General features: G+C 42.7%; 1 protein-coding gene and 1 long non-coding RNA gene across 4 annotated transcripts in view; one reads left to right on the top strand and one right to left on the bottom strand.

Moving 5' to 3' along the window:
* Nucleotides 1–1,753: 1,753 nt before the first annotated feature.
* Nucleotides 1,754–7,664, bottom strand: LOC128785294 (uncharacterized). 3 transcript variants are annotated; one of them, XR_008429809.1, is made up of 3 exons: nucleotides 4,120–7,664; nucleotides 2,789–2,932; nucleotides 1,754–2,220 (listed from the first exon to the last, which is right to left on the bottom strand). It is a non-coding gene; the product is annotated as an uncharacterized LOC128785294 (long non-coding RNA). The 3 variants fall into 3 exon arrangements; XR_008429810.1 differs by lacking the exon at nucleotides 1,754–2,220 and having other exon boundaries at nucleotides 2,721–2,932; XR_008429811.1 differs by lacking the exon at nucleotides 1,754–2,220 and having other exon boundaries at nucleotides 2,721–2,932; nucleotides 5,181–7,664.
* A 295-nt stretch (nucleotides 7,665–7,959) lies between these two features.
* SOCS5 (suppressor of cytokine signaling 5) overlaps nucleotides 7,960–16,147 on the top strand; it is a 33,620-nt gene continuing 25,432 nt past the window's right edge. The window contains exon 1 of the mRNA XM_053937658.1: nucleotides 7,960–8,098. The gene's annotated coding sequence lies outside the window, so the exon portion shown is untranslated. The remainder of the gene's footprint in view (nucleotides 8,099–16,147) is intronic.

The raw sequence follows: 16,147 nt of genomic DNA, 5'->3' as shown, positions 1-16,147 counted from the left end.
GTCATGAGCCACTGCTCTTTGAAATGATTCCCGTGTGGTTCTGAGCACATCCTGAGAAAATGTTCTGGTTGTCCTACTTCTTCTAATGTGTTCTCTAATAAGGGCTCCTTTTAATCTGTGCTTTAATCTCCTTTAATCTGGTCATGGTTTCACACTTTGAGATGTTTCCCTGAGGCTTCCTCTCACCTCAGAAGAGGCTTGAAAACAACCATAACTTGCTGCTTGCTTTCTCAGACATGTTTGTGACTCTGTTTCTGGAGTCCATGTTGGTCCTGACAGACATTGCAGACTCCATCCTAGATGCAAGAATGGTCTGTGTAGCTGGCAATGAAGCGTGGCACTCTTAGAATTATTTGGTGAAGGTCTGATGAGACATACAGCTAGTTGTTCCCATTTTGCAACCTGAGTGACTTAACCAAAGTCAATCCCAAGAACCCATTAGAAGTCTAAAACAGCATCTGGAAAAGATCCCCAACAATGTGGTATGCCTCTGGGAAACAACAACAGTGCCCCAAAGCTCTGTTTTCTTTGTCACCCCACCAGAACAGGGTGACACGGCGGTGAAAGAGCAAGGCCAGCTCCAGTGGAGGTATATCACTGCCTAGCTGTGCAGGCTCGGGAAGAGCGCTATGCTTGACAGATGTGCTCAGTGCATTGCTAATGACATTGGCAAACCACTCTGGGTCTGTTTGTGTGTGGGTGTTTGAGGCAGGAGATCCAGGAGTTGTCTTACTTGGCTCTATCACCAGTTAACTCACCTAAACTAAACCTATGCTCTCTTAGTGCCAATGGCAAGGTAGGTAGGCTAATAAATATATTCTGATCTAACCTAGGAGAAAAAGATTAAAAAATACTTTAGAAGGTTATTAGCTACTATTTAGTTAGCTGAACATATGATAAAACTTTCCTCTCATTTAAAAAATAAGTCAAACAATTGTAAAACATTTTCAAAATACAGCACATTTAAGACAATCTAATTGCCTTCTAGGTTTAATATTCACATCTAAAACTTTCCCGACTTCTTCAATTTGCCTATTGTCCTGAATTTTGTCCCTCTTCATTTCCAACCTAGCCTGTTTCACTCCTCCTCAGACAGCCGTGGCTACCCAGGGATCACTATAGTGCTGCTGGCCTTATTGAGGAGCGTTTAGCTGTCTTTAGAAATCACATTATTAGCCACTAACACCAACCATTACTGATGATCATCAGATTTTTATGAAAGTAAAATATCTAAATCCTAAATCCTATATTGCTGATCTTCAGTGCTTTGAAAACACACAACAAGTTCAAGACTTCTTTTGAACTTCAAGTGTGGAAATCTCCAAGTGGAGTGAAGCCACCAACCAGAATGTCTCCCAAACTACCTTATGGTAGGCATTGCCTCAGAAGAATACAGCCTGCACAGATATTCTTGGGGACTGTCCAGCTGCTTTCATTTATACTCAAATTGTGCTGACAATCAAGTGACCTGGAGAACAAAGAGATTTTTTAAAGCAATTTTGGAGGTTGTTCGGTAAAAAACCTTGGTTGGTGTAACACAGCCCTGTTGATGCTGGTGTCAGGTGTCACATGCAATTTTGCTTCACCTCTCTCTAACTAATGGTAATCTCTGCAGATTAAAATTGCTCTTATAAGTGCTGAAAAGCAGTCTTCCATCTTGAATCATGGAAGGTATGGTCTGCCAATCCTGCAGTACAGTGGACAGTCAGAGGGACAAAGCACTGAAAATACAAGTCTGGCATGCATCTGGGTGGTGTAATTAGGCTTCAACCCAACCTCTTCCTACTGTTGCTGTAGCCTGAAAATTTGTGCAAATGCATTGCTGCAGAAGAAAGGAAGGAAAACGAAACAAGTGCAGAGAACAGAACCACCAGCTCACATTAGTATTCTGCCCTGGTGAAATAAACCAGATCTTTCAGACTAAACAGGCACAAACGAAGATCTCCTCAGGAATACAGCTGCTTGAATAGGAATGGCTCTAATCTCAGCAGTTCCACAAATCCCGTTTGAGAAAAGGAATTTTGGGACTTTTTAAATTTTTAATTGTTCCTTGTTTTCCATGAAACAGCACTGTGCCTCAAGCACTCTAATATCATTCCTGGCTGGCTCTGCTGTCACAATCTGTAAAAACTCATCCAGACAGATGATTTGGAGTTTAATATCAAATTGCTTTGGAGAACATTCATGGTTGGAAGTGTGTAATAATATGTTTTATTATTGCTGTAAAAAAATAAAAAAAAGAAAAGTTAGAAGAGAAGTGGCTTGCTTTCATTCATTGGGGAGCTCTGCTTTGTTATTACATTCTATGCAGTGATAATTAATGATTCCACGACCAGCACTAAAAAAATGTTCCCTGGCTAAAATTTTCAAAAGTAACTAATGATTTGAGGTTTCTCCGCTTTTATGTATTCAGTTTGAAATACCTTGAAGATGGACCTGGTTTTCAGAAAATGCTAAGCACTAATTTTCTGCAAATGGTCGAGCTCCCTCTCAAAACCTTTAGACCCTGTCATTTTAAGACCATGGTAGATACTGTTTACTTGTGACAAAAGCATGCCAATTCATGAATTAGTAACAGAGAACCAGATTAGATCACAAATAAATCCATTTCAAAGGAAAATATTTTAAAATTATACCTTCCTTGCACCTGCAAGAACAGACTTCTCAACTCTTGAGATGATTGGAAGTTACTTAATGAACAAACAAACAAGCAAAAGATGGTAGGCTAGGGACCGGTTCTAGCAGTTGCTTTGTATTACTCAGTAAAAGAAAGATGAAGAATGCATACTACAGTCTTGGGTGGTGCTTGGACATGTCAGAGTACTTTTCAATGTCACTGCATGTGTTGTGCCTGCCTGAAGCTGTCCTGGAGCCTAGCTGTCCTTTTTCTCGCAGGAGGAGTCACTATTAACACCTATGCAAAGTGGGGAACCTGCAAACAAATCAGAAAGTTTATGTTTCAGCCTTGATGTCAATGCTTATTCAAAGTACAGAACAATGGAGAAAGGAGCATCATAGATGTTCTTATTTCATCCACCCAAATGACTCAGCTTCCAAAAAAATCAGAAAGGCTTCTAGGTCTTTTCCCCAGCTCAGCTGCAGTGGAGGAGGCAGAGGAAAGCAAAGGACTGGAAAGCAAGTAACCAGCCCCTTCTGAGCTCCTCCTCCACCAAAGTGATTACACTGGGGAATCCTGATTTCATGCCTCTCTATTTCTAGTCATGTTCAGTTAGCCCAGATTAAAAATACTTGGACCTATATTGTCCAGCTTGGTCCAGTCACATTACCAGCCTTGCCTTTTCTTTGAAGGGCAGTCCCTGGCAAGGGACTGCCCTTCAAAGAAAGGGCAGGTGTGCTGGATGTTCAGGTGAACATTTCAAAAATATATTTTTCTTCTGATACCCGAGGTTCTTGCATTTTTAAGTGCAACTTTGCCTTCTATTTATTAGACAAGATAGAACTTCTGGTCCTGCAAAATGAACATAAATCTGCTTGTGAACAAACAGGTCACCATGCTGTGACTGATTTTACATGCAAGCAAAACTGCCAGAGGTCAGTGAGGGCAAAGCACTTGGTAGGTGAAGGTGCCCAGCAGGAGCTGGCTGGCCTGCTGATGAGGATTCCTCCATTCTTAATCCTGAAGCTGTGCCATGTTGGGATTATTTTTGTTAGATTAGACACCAGACAAGACCCTCTGCATTTGCTCTACCTTTCCCACAATTGCCAACTTTTGCTTTGCAGAGATCTCTGTCCCTATTGCAAGTCCCTCTTGCTAAATCTTGTTGTTTATCTAGTACATGCTCATCAGCCTTTTGCTTCAAGGTATCCTTTTGCTACCAGGATTTATACACAGACACCAAGATTTCCTCAGCAGGATAATGAAAGTGCTTATTGTTTTATTCCTGCTCTCTTTCCTTGCTATTATATTAGGTTTTCCATCACTAATTATTCTTCTCTGCCAGGCTGCCATTCATCTCACTCTGAATGGAAAAAGACTGGAAGTAAGAAGGCAGCAATGAGTGTTCACACTTCTAATGACTTCTCTGATTCCTATGGGCAATCCTCTGGCTGTTTGTCACCATGGCCTAGAAAAAGCACCCTAGCACAGGAAATTCCTACCATTGTAGTTGCACCTCAGTTCCACAGACACACAGATTTCTGGGCACGATGCTGGGTCTGCAGAGAAGGCTGCTTGCCACATCAACCAGAACTGAAAAGTGCTCTTTTGCCTTGCTGAGCTCCAATTCAGTTTTACAAGCCCTGACACTGAGGTTTGGTATGTGGCTGATGCTGTTAGGAGTGAGGGGAGAACATGTACGTTGACTAACTTCATCAAACTTATTAAACTGGAATGAAAAAGTTGTATTTAAGGTTTATGCCTGCATTTGCTTTCTCAGAATTGATCTAGGCTGCAGAGAGGATAAACTCTGGACAAGGGAGTGGGAGAGAGTGCTGGGTTCCAGAGCTGCAGAGGTTGCCAGGGTCAGACAATTTGCAACACAGAAGCAGGATCAGCCAGGGACACACAGGGCAGCAATGACCCAGCAGATATGGGCTAAGGAACCATGGTTAATGTGGCAGCTCGGGGCTAGTGAAGCAACCACGGTGGCCCATAGCACAGAAAGTGGGCAATGTCACCCAGGAATGGCAAACTGAGGGCACTGTGCCCCGCAGCGCTGCATTGTTGGCAGCACACACCCCAGGCTGGCAGCATGCCTGGGAAATAAACACTGAAAGATGAAAGCAAGCCACTGTGGGAGGTAGAAGCCGGCTCTGTTTCCAGCCTCTGATCACCTTCTTCCAAGTGAATTTCCTCACAGCATCCCCTTGTCCTCCTACAATGTACAGATCATTGCCCTCCACCAGGAAAATTAATTGCCTTACAAAAGAAGGGGTTGCCCAGAAATTTCCCCAGGAAATTGCTTATCATTCAAGGGTGTGTGCACACCCTGAGAAAGGAGGTGATCTGATTTCTTCCAATAGGCTCAGTGCAGCCTCATAGTTTGGAGCACCCACAACAGTCCATGGCTTTCTCATATCCTTCTCAGTCTTACTGACAGAGCTCTTCAGATGCCCAACACATTAGTACAGAAAAGGCACAGCAAGTTCCATCATGCTTTGAGGGCTCAGAGCTGGTCCCTTACATCAATGCTTCCTCACAAAATCAAAGTATGGCTTACAGCTGTGTGGGTCAGGTTGGTGAAGCCCGGGCATGATAACCACCAGCTGTACAGTCTCCATCCTGCTGAGCTCTGCCCACAGCCTAGTTCTGCTGGTATTAGGAATTTTTCTTCTTGTTTATAGCATGTAGCAGCCTATTTCCTTTCTTTTCCTCCATCCTATCATCAGATCTTCAAAATGAAACAAAGCAGTTGATTATTTCCCTCCAGCCAGTTATAACTTCTTTGCCCTAGTAGCAGGCCAGAATTTTCAGGTAGGTGTTTTCATTAGATGAAAACTGTTGGCTGAACCTTAATCCTGACAAAAATGGTAACATCAAGAGGACCCACTCCACAAATATAAAGAGATGTAGCAAATCTGAGGGTTTATGTTTCTAAAACTTTATACTTCTGATAAGTTTTAGGTATCTAGCATAAAAAGTTTTACTGCATACTGGAAACGAAAATGCTACCATTTGCTACAGAATTAATTAAAAAGTGAAACAGCCTGAAAGTTGAGGTTAAAACTGACTTATGGAATTTTTATACAAGTGGAGTCAGTGTTGGATAACTGCAGAAAAGACTGTTGTGGTTTAACCCCTGGCTTCATCCTCTTTGTATCTTCCCTTCAGGTATTTATACACATCAATAAGATCCTCTTCTAAGCACTCTCTTCTCCAGCCAGAACAGCCCCATCTCCTCCAGCCCCTCTTCACAGGAGAGGTGCGCCAATCCCCAAATACCTTAGCGACCCTCTGTTGAACCCTCTCCAGTAGCTTTGTATCTCCCTTGTATTGGGGAGCTTAGCAGGTTCAGCCTCACTAGTGCTGAGGAGAGAAGCAGAATCAACTCTCTCAACCTGCTGGCAACATGCAGCCCCGAATACTGTTATTCTTCCCACAAAGCTGCTGGGACAGCCCCCTGCATGTACAGGCACCTAGGGCTGCTGCTCCCCAGGTGCAGGACTTTGCATTTCCCTATGTTGAACTGTTAAGCAGATCCTGGCTATGCTGGCTCTGTATTTATTTTGCCTGTTGTTGCTACCTGTTAACACATTCTTTCTTGCACTGTTTACGCAGGACTGCCAAGTGGCAAATTAGCTGCATTTGTGTGGGGTGCACATGAATCCTTCATGAGTGCTACCCTGTTCCAGAACTGTAAATTCACACATTGGCCTCATCAGTATCATTTTGAATGCAACTAACATCAGTTATGTATGTTTCATTATATTTTTCATCCTTTTCCAAGGTGCAGAATTGTTTATATAGTGTATTATTTCACCTTTGGGTTTTTTTGCTGGTAATGTATATGCTAGGCTGTGTCCTGTATGCTGAAGTATTTTAAGCTGTCTCTTCTTCAAGTTAATCCAGGTGGTTAGCTCAGATTCTGCTCACAGGGCAAGTGCTGCACCTTTCCCTGGAGCACTTGGTGGCTTCCACTGAACTTGTTTTAGTTTGTTGAGATTTTCCTTGCATTTTGGGACCCCAAACTGGATACACTATTTCACAAACAGCTGAGCAGAAATAAATAAACACTTTCTTTAGCCTACTGGCTATGCTTCCAGTGGTATGACCTGGGATGCTCTTGGCTGCCTTCACTGCCAGGACACAGTGCTGTCCAACATGCTGTCCAACGAGACCCCACATCCTTTCCTGCAAAGCTGCTCCACAGCCCATCAGTCCCCACCTTGTACTGTTGCAGAGGCCTGTTCCTTCCCAAGTGCAGGACTTGTCAAATTTCCTTGTATTTGTCCTTGCTGAGTTTTACAGACTTCCTGTCAGGTCATTCACCCAACCGGTCTAGATCCATTTAAATGGCAGCTCTGTCCTTCAGCGCTCACTGTTCCTGCTTTAGCACCGCCTGCAAGCTTGTTGAGCACAGACTGTCTCCTGCTCAAAAGCCTCTGAGAAAGATGCCAAGAGAACGGGCTCCTGCCATTCTCTGCTTGCTGCTGCCTTCCAGCAGAGTAAACCCATGGACCCTTCCCTCCGAGCCTGACATATATGCATCTTTTCTCATCTAAGTGTCCACCCTCTGCACTGTAGTGTCCCAGTGAGTCTCCCAGATACAGGAAGATGCGATGTGTTGTTACTTGGAATAGCAGCCGTCTTTTTGCGCTTCTGCAGCAAAGAGCGATTCCTTTGCCCGACGTGATCGGATGTTACTTCACCTGCACTTAGGCCAAGCCATGGATTTATTCTCCATTATACGGAGGAAGGGAGAGGAAACTGCTTCGAATGGAGTATTACTCCCAACAATACCGACGTGTCTCCAAGGGTCTCCACGCGTAAGCTTTTCCTGCTCCCTGCGGCGTGCAAGGAGCCGCCTGACGCCTGCAGGCGCAGTGCCGGGGCGGTCCCTGCCTGCGCAGCATCCGGCCTCCTCGGGAGCGGTACGGTGAGAAGCCAGCTTCCCACCGCCGTTCCCGTTCCGCCTCAGACGCCGGCTGTCACGGGGAATTCCGGCTCCCGGCGGGGCGGGGCGGGGGCTCCGCTCGGCCGCCCCTTCCCCGCCGCCCGCCCCCGCACGTGACTCCGCCCGGACCCAAGATGGCGGCCGGCCGGCCAGCCCATTCCCGGCGCGGGCATCGCGCCCGACTCCAAGATGGTGGTCAATGGAGGCCACCGGAGACAGCCTAGCGGGTCAGTGCGAGCGCCGTGGCCCGGTTGGCTGGGCGACGCCCCGCCCCCGCCAACCCGCCGCTCCCATTGGCGCCGCGGGGGGCCAGGCCGGCTCTCATTGGCCGCCGAGGTGTCGCTCCCGGTGTCTCCGCTCCGGGGCCCGGGGAACTATTTTACATTGGGCGGAGGGAGGGAGGGGGCTCGGTCCGGTCGCTCCGGGAGCGGCACCGGCGGCGGGCCCGGGCCGGGGATGCTGCGGGAGCTGCCCCCGCCGGGACGGCGCTGAGGCGCCGCTGCCCCCGCCGGGACGGCGCAGCGGTAGGTGCTGCCTCCGGTCGGGGCGCGGGCGCGGCGGGCGGGCGGGACCTGCCTGCGCCGCTCGCCCCCCGGCGGCCACGGGCGGCCGCGGCCCCTCTGCCGCCCGCCGAGGCCGCGGCTCCGTGCGGGAGGGAGGGGGAAGCTGCCGCCGTGTTCCGGCTCGAGGGAGTCGGGGGAAGGGGCGGCGAGGACTCGGCTGTACCCGCGGCCGGGAGAAGGGCGCCTGGGGCGGGGGAGGCGGGGAGCGGTGTGGGGGGGGCGGTTCCGTTCGGTCCCGGCCGCTCCGCGGAGGGTTCGCAGCGGAGCCCCGGGTGCTGTGCTCGAACCTGCCCCCGGGCGGACGGGGGTGCCCGGTGTCGGCACCTGGGGTGATCGTGGGGCTGGTGCAGGAGCAGCGGGGTGGTCGGCGGTCTCCTGTGTCCGAGTTTGCACGCACGGTTTGTCCGTATGGAAATCACCCGGCAGAATGACCACTAAGGAGCCCTCAAGGCGTCCAGCCTCCTGTTAACCCCTTCTGCGGAGGGGCGTGCGTTAAGTATCAGGCCGTCTTCCCTCGTGAGCGCTCATAAAAGTTTGCAAGTGGTCTTTATAAGCATCTGACTCGAAGTTGTGAATGATTTCTTGGAATTGTAGGAACAGTAAATCGAGTTATTTTTGCTCGTGTTGTTAACTTTGTACTTCAATACTTGCACTGAATCACAGTAGATTAATCCTATGGAATACGTTTCTGTCTCTGAATATTTGTTTCATCTGGTGATGTGGTCTTATGATCCCAGCATGTACATGTCTGTTTCCATTCCCTGAATACTTATGGAATGCTCCCTTCTTTTATTTTTTTCCCCTCTCCTGTAAAGCTTGTTGAAGTTTTCTGCACTGTTTCTGATGGTAAGCGATACATTTTATGCTGTTCATCATATGGCACCATATCCCATTCTGTGAGATGTGATCCCTGGCCATACCACACAAACCAAAGATGTTTTTTCTCTGGAGCTAATTCCAGTATTATTTGGGAACGTTACATCCATAGAAATCTTGAAGTGTGATCCATGCACCTCAAGACCTTGCGTCATGCAAGTTTGTGCCATTAGAGGCTTCCTGCTGAAGATCTCATGCAGCTCTCAGCCTGAGCATAACCCCTGTTACCTTGAATATCCTCAGCTGATGAGTTTGCTGCAGTGAAACATTTGAAAGGAGGCAAGTTTCCAAGTTAGCAACCTCCTACTTCATTCAGTTGTCAGTCTGTAAACCAAGATACTCATATGGACCTCATATTGAGGTGATCACCTTAGCAATAGAGTTTCTGTCAGAATAGATTCAATTCTTTACGTTTTCATACATGACTAAATATGGCAGAGTGAATTAGCTATACTTCTTGTGTGAATTATTTGTCAGTCCAAAGCAAACTACAGAAAGAGAGAAAACAAACCAATTTTGAGACCTGGTGGACTGAGCTGATGAAATCTGTTCTGATTTTCCAGTTGGTCTAAATGTCCTGCCTCTGCTCTGGTTTTCAGGTTTGCATTAGCAATACAAATCAGGTGGTGAACTCAGACAGTTGGGTAGCAGTAGCTTGACATGACTTCATGTGTATGAGAGCATTGGAAAAATGTCTGGGTAAGCCCTTGTAGGGCTAGAGAATTCTAGCCCTAGAATTCTAGAGATTTTTAGAGAAATTCTAGAGAGAATTCTAGAGAAATCTAGAATTTCTCTTCTGTTGCTCTTTTAATGATGGCAGGTACATCTAAGAAAGAGGGAGCAAATGCGAGGGACTAGAAATCAACTGTGTTCAAGCAGAAAGGGATTTTTAAGTCTTCTTTGAAACATGTGAAACCTGTCACTCTGCAGCAAGGTTCTAGAGAGATGACTGACTGTTCTTCAAATTAGATGTTTCCATGATGGACTTATAACCCAAGATGGTATAGTATGCATTTCTGGGGCTCATTCATTCTGTTTAGAGATGGATTTTAGTCTAATCAAACAATAGTGATGGTTTTTGTTAATAGTTGTAAAGCACCTCATCCTGTGATAGTGTCCTGCAAAATAGCTCAGTTTTTGATAGATACTTCATGGATTCAGATCACTCCATGTAACTTCCTTAAAGCAATTTTATCTATTCTTAAAATTTAGTTGTACTGGTGGTATTTTATTTATTGCTCCAAATAGTGGAAACAAATGTAAAATTTAAACAGGATACCATTTTGTTTACTACATCGCACATTCTTGATTTTGTAGATGAAAGAACTTTTGATGTAAAGGCTCCATCATAAACTCCTAAAATACTGATTTTTATTCCAAAGTATTGGAATAGGTTGGCTAGTTAAGTAATTATTGAATAACTGTCTACTTTAGGCTGATTTCCTTGCCTTGTTTCCCCAAGAGCTCTGCTTCCTAGTTTCAACCTTAGGGGGAAATTAGTACTTAGTTTTACCTTGTGGTATTTGTGCCTAGAGGCTTCTGGGAGGTAAGCAGTTTGGTTGTGTTGAGCAACATGCAGTGCCTCCTCTCCATCTGATCATGGCCTGCGTTGTACTGACAAGCTTTCTATCTTCCAGAGATATCCACCTAGTTTAAAAAATCACATTTTGATTTATGGGGTTTGAGGTCTGAAGGATGATCAGCTTTTCTGATATGCGGACCTATGCATTAGTTTGAAACAAGCATGCAATTGTTCCATTGAATAAGAAGTGCCCTGGACTGATATGTATTTGTGTGGTTTGGTTGTTGGACAGCTTATTTTAATCTTTGAGCTATATCTAGTTAAAATGTTGTATTTAAAATTTAGTAAATGTATGCTATACCTTCTGGAGCCCTTATACTTTGTCAGCTTGATAAATTAACTTTGACACACTGAATATTTTTCACCAGCTAGCGTAGTTGTTAGTTAAGTTAAATAAAGGAGAAGAGCCCACATGCTCTCTCCATGCATACAGCTGGACATTTCTGTTAAATTTTTCAACAAAAATGAAATTTTGATTGGTTCTTAAAGCTTCATGAATACACTAATTGGTGAATCATCTGATGTGCAGTTTAGTTTCAGGAAATATGAAATGGCTCACTAACTTTGTAGTTACAAGATTATGCAGACCTTCTGAAAATCTCAGTAAGAAAATGTGTGCAGTGGTGGTGGTTGATATTTTTGGCTGTGAGAGAGGTTGGCTAAAACTCAATGCAGTTATGCATAGTCTGCACTAGTTATATGGTAGGCACTCACTTGAAGAATTATCTGGAAGGAAGAAGGAATAATTAACAGGTTTATCTGCTTTCAGGACCTTATCCAGATTTTGCTGAAGAAGTTTGCAGTCAGGAACCTCTTCGAGCTCTGTAAAAGATCCTGAACGTAGTTGCTTTTCACCCTGTGTTTTTATAGTGCCATGGTTGTTGAATTCTTCAGCCTTAATGTTGGACAGCTGCAAAACATTTAAAGCCTATCTATGAAAGATTGGGATAAGAAGGAGGGGGAGATGGAGGCTGGCCCAGATAAGTAATACTTCTTGAGGACTCTGAAGTATTTTCTTTATGTAGCCATATACAGTGTGTTCAGGGCTAACTAGAGACTACTTGATTACGTATTATCAACTGAAGTATTTAAACCAGTACTCCTTTCTTGAGAAAGTTTGACTCTTTACAGTAGATGAAGAGTCAAAGAGGTCAGGAATTTGGTTTTCTTTTTGTTGCAGCAGAATAATAGCAATTTCAGTGCAGTACATAACTACTCTGTGTAAACTCAAGGTTTTTACAAGAAATATTTTCACTGCTGTTGTAGGTGTATGGAGCATTCCTTAAGATGCTATTGTATTGGAATACCTATAGTGAGCGCCAGTTTGTTAGAGGCAGAAACTTTTACAGTGTTTGTAAGTGCTTCAGTTATTTCGGACTGGAGCACATTTACCAAGGTGAAATTTGAGGTGTTGCTTAAAAATTGAAGTGGAGTAGGAACAATCAAAAATAATTTTTCTGCAATACTAAATCTGATATATTTTTGTTCCTCCTTAGCAGAATGAATTCTAATAGTAATTCAACAGTCAGCCTGGCTCCCAAATGAAATAACTTGGGCCTCATTGCTCAGGACTCAAATGTCAATCATAGGATTAAGAATTGTAATTCTGGGATAAAAAATGTCTGGTGCTTACTACCTAATATTCCCATTAGACTAGTAGAGACTAAAGGACTGCAGTTGAATGAATTAGGCTTGATCAAGGCTCTGATAAAAACTGATCAAGATAATCTCTTAGATTTTTGGCCTCTTATAACAAAAATTTAGCTTGTAGTAGTGCTTATGCCAGTTTGACTTAATTTTCTTCATGGAACTTGCCTAACTAAGGATGAATATGTTTAATGGAGTAGACCCTGTTTCTTGAAAAGAACTTGAACAGGAACTGTCTACCTCCAAGATATCTTTAACTTCTGATACGTAGGATTTCATCTGCTTCGGTACATCTGTTTTTATATCAAACTACATACATTGCCTCTGTACCTTGGGTTTTTGGTTTTGCAGCAAGATGTGTGCAGCACTGTTTGATTTACTGACACATTTACTTGTGGAAAAAGTACCTATTACTAAACTTTGGTGTGGGGGAGCTTTTATATTTGGATCTGTGAAGGAGATACTTTAATCATTCCTCTAGTGCACTAACTCATCGATCTTATCAAAATATATTCTTTTAAATTTAAAATTTGCTCAATAATTAAACTTTCTATTGAGTTGTATCTTGCAGTGTTTTTGACTTGGCAGGTATGATTTCTCATTTGTTCGTCTTACTCGTGGCTTGGAAGAGGAAGGTACCAATGTGTTTTTAAGCTGTCAAAGAGTTGTGGTGGTAAAACCATTAATGGTTAAGATTGAGACATCTGGCTAAGGGGTTATCTTTACTCGAAGAACATTCCTTTCAACCAAAAGCTAGCAGTCAGATTGTTTAAAACTTTGCATCTCAGATAGGATAATACCAGGCCATCCCTGTAGGCTCCACCATGAGCCATCTCCATATTGTCATGTTGTTTACTGCCTGAGTCCTCATTAGAATTGTACCTGTTTAGCAACAGACTTACGGAGTCCATCCCTCCCAGGGGAGAGTACCTGGCTTTGTTAATGTTGATAGGATTGCTTTTCCTTGCTTTTTTCTGAAACAGTGTATGGTTTGGGTCTCAGCAATTGCTTGGCAGAGAACCAGGAAAGATGCTCTCAATGTTCTCTTGCTGTGATCATAGTTAATAAAGCTTCTGTTTGACCTGTCTTAAATTGCACTTGTGTTATTACCCACTTGAAGTTCCCAGATTCTCTGACACAGTTTCTCCATTTTTATTCAACCAGTTCTTTTAATCCACACTTTCCCTTTTTTTTTAGTTGGTAGTGGGTTAAGGGAGACCAACTCTGGGGGGTGTGACAGGGTGGGGGGGTACAGAGGGGTGATGGTGTTATCTTGTCCCTTCAGACTGCAGTGACTTGTTATCTCTTAAGTCTGTCTCATACAGGCACACTCTTATTGTAAGAAAAGTCTCTTGAATCCAGTGAGTGAAGTTTCTGCTGCCAGTAGCTCACTGGGTATTTTGGCAGGTTCTTGCCAGCAGTTTAACTCATTTGGACATTTGACATGATCCAAAACTTTGGCAACAAACCTGATCGTTGATTTTTGCTTTAATTTTATTGTTCATAGTACATTGAGACCTTAATGCAGATTGTCACAGTGATGGTAGATTGGAATATGTCAGATTTAAAGTTTCAGTCTCAAACCAACTTTATCTTCAAAAATATGTGTGGTTTGTCCACCAAATAGATTCCTCATACTTATTTTTCTTAAGATCTGGTAAACTTATATATGGAAGCAAGAACTTTGACCGCAGGAGCTCTGGTTCTTACAGATGTAAAACAGATTGTGTCATAATTTATATTTAAATTATGAGATTAAAAGTATTGATTGTATATCTTGGAGAATACACAATACTACTTCTGGGTCTAAAAATGCTGAACTGCAGAGTGCTGACCCTGGGAGAGGATATGACAACTATGTTAAAAAATAGTTCACCTGTTCTTGTATTCTCTGCTGAGCAGCATGTATTGGCTAGCGAGGTTTTTATTAGGTGTACCCTGTAATGGTCTTATGTTACATCCCATTACTGTATTTCAGGAGTGTGTCATCTGCCTGTTAGTATTTGCTGACATGATTAGAATATAGCCTGGTTTGGCAGTTAACAAATTCTGTCCCATCTGGATTATAACATTGTAATTGGTGGTTTCTTTCCATAACTTAGTTCTCTTTAGTTGAGAATGTTTGAAATGGTCTTTTTCAGAAAATCTGGCTTTATACTTGACACTTAGCATAATGTGCACTGGTAAAGTTGTAGAAATACTGATTTTTTTTTTTTAACCCCTATTCACTTAATCTATTTGAGAAAGAAAATCCATTTCTTGTTCTTTATGAGAAAGATAACTTAGCAATTAGTCTTCCAGTATGACAATTCCAAATTAAATTCTTTTAAGTCTTCTGTGTTTTTTTCATGTCTCAGTTAAATTATTTCCAAGTTCACTTAATCTACACAGTAGTCTACATTAAAGAGGTATTTTTATTGAATTGTATTCTAGCAATATTTATTTTAATAAACACACAGACTTGCAGATTGACCTGATGATCTCCTATTTCCCTTTACTGGAACTAAAAAGATAAAACCTGAGAATCAGTCAGGAGTTTTAATTTTTATAATATTCAAATAGTTGTGCTGTGAGAAGTGAGAGAGCTGTTTTGCCTCAAGAGTTTGTGTTGCCCAGTATCATTTCTCATGTGCAGATGGTAGGATTTTGTTTTCTCAAATTCCTTGGGGTCTGAAGCATTTGTTAGAGGATTTAGCATAGGACCTAGGATTTAGGGGACTAATGACCACTGTGTTGAAAAAAATTTCTATTTTGATATTTGTCCAACAGTTGTGAACAAAATAAACGAGGTTTGGTGCCTTAAGGTCCAGACCCAGACCAGTAGAAGAGCAACTGGTGTCTGAAATAGTAGTAGGCATCTTGTATCTTAGATCAAGGTTTGGACTTAGATTCAGTATGGCACTAGTTTTGGGAAAAAATTGTGTTCTGTAGTTCTGTATAATTCAGGAAAAACTGACTTCTTGTTGATTGAACTTACACTTGCTTTCAGGTCAGAACCTGATTTCTTAAGCAGCTTGAACATTTGAAATGTTCTTGCTTTGAGTGTTTTTTGGTTTGTCCCTTCCCCACATTTGATGATCACTGTTGTATTTTTTTGGTGACTGATGTTTAGCTTTTTTCACAACTACTTTTGATCAGAATTTTAAGAATGGAAAAAAATAGCAATGTACCATTGCTTGTCTCTTTGACAGTATCTATATTTAAGTACATGTGGAAATCCCTGTTGCTAGTGTGCTCTATAGGAACTTTACAGCCCTTTTTCAGCAATAACTTATGTGGGTAGAAAATATTCTCCTGGAGTGTCATAGATGACAATAGATAGCAGTAACTGCAAATCTTCACCTTATTTTGGAAATGGTTTTTAAGATAGAAATTATTTAGGTTTTAGTCCTGGAAGTTCTTGCTTGTAGGCTTAAAAATTATCACATTATGAAACTTTTTTATTTCTGTTATGCAAATAATTCAGTAGAAGCAAAAACTGCAGAATGTCTACATAGCACATGAATTCTATATTTTTTAAGCATTAGTCAAATATGAAATGTTCATAAACTTTGCACCATGATAAACCAATTGTCTCAATGCTAATAAAGTTAATATGGCACACTAATAGTATATCTGTGCATGGTTGAGGAATGTGTAATCCTTCTACTTACTTTAAAGCCTGTAATAAGTGAAAAGAATCTTGATTTGACAGTTTCATTGACAGTGGCATGTGTAATTTCACACAAGTTTCCTAAGGAGACACCTGCAGTGGTGTTTTCTGTTTTCCCAAGAAATACAGAGACAGCACGATTTTTGGTTTTACGTTGTTCATAATTGCAGAGAGCAGTAACTAAAACAAACCTGAAAACTGTAGAGAGAAGAGAATAATGTTATGTAAGGAGATAAAATGCCATACTGTTACA

Source organism: Vidua chalybeata, chromosome 3 (assembly GCF_026979565.1).
Source record: "Vidua chalybeata isolate OUT-0048 chromosome 3, bVidCha1 merged haplotype, whole genome shotgun sequence".
Lineage (NCBI taxonomy): Eukaryota > Metazoa > Chordata > Aves > Passeriformes > Viduidae > Vidua > Vidua chalybeata.
This window is presented reverse-complemented; position numbering and strand designations above follow the sequence as displayed.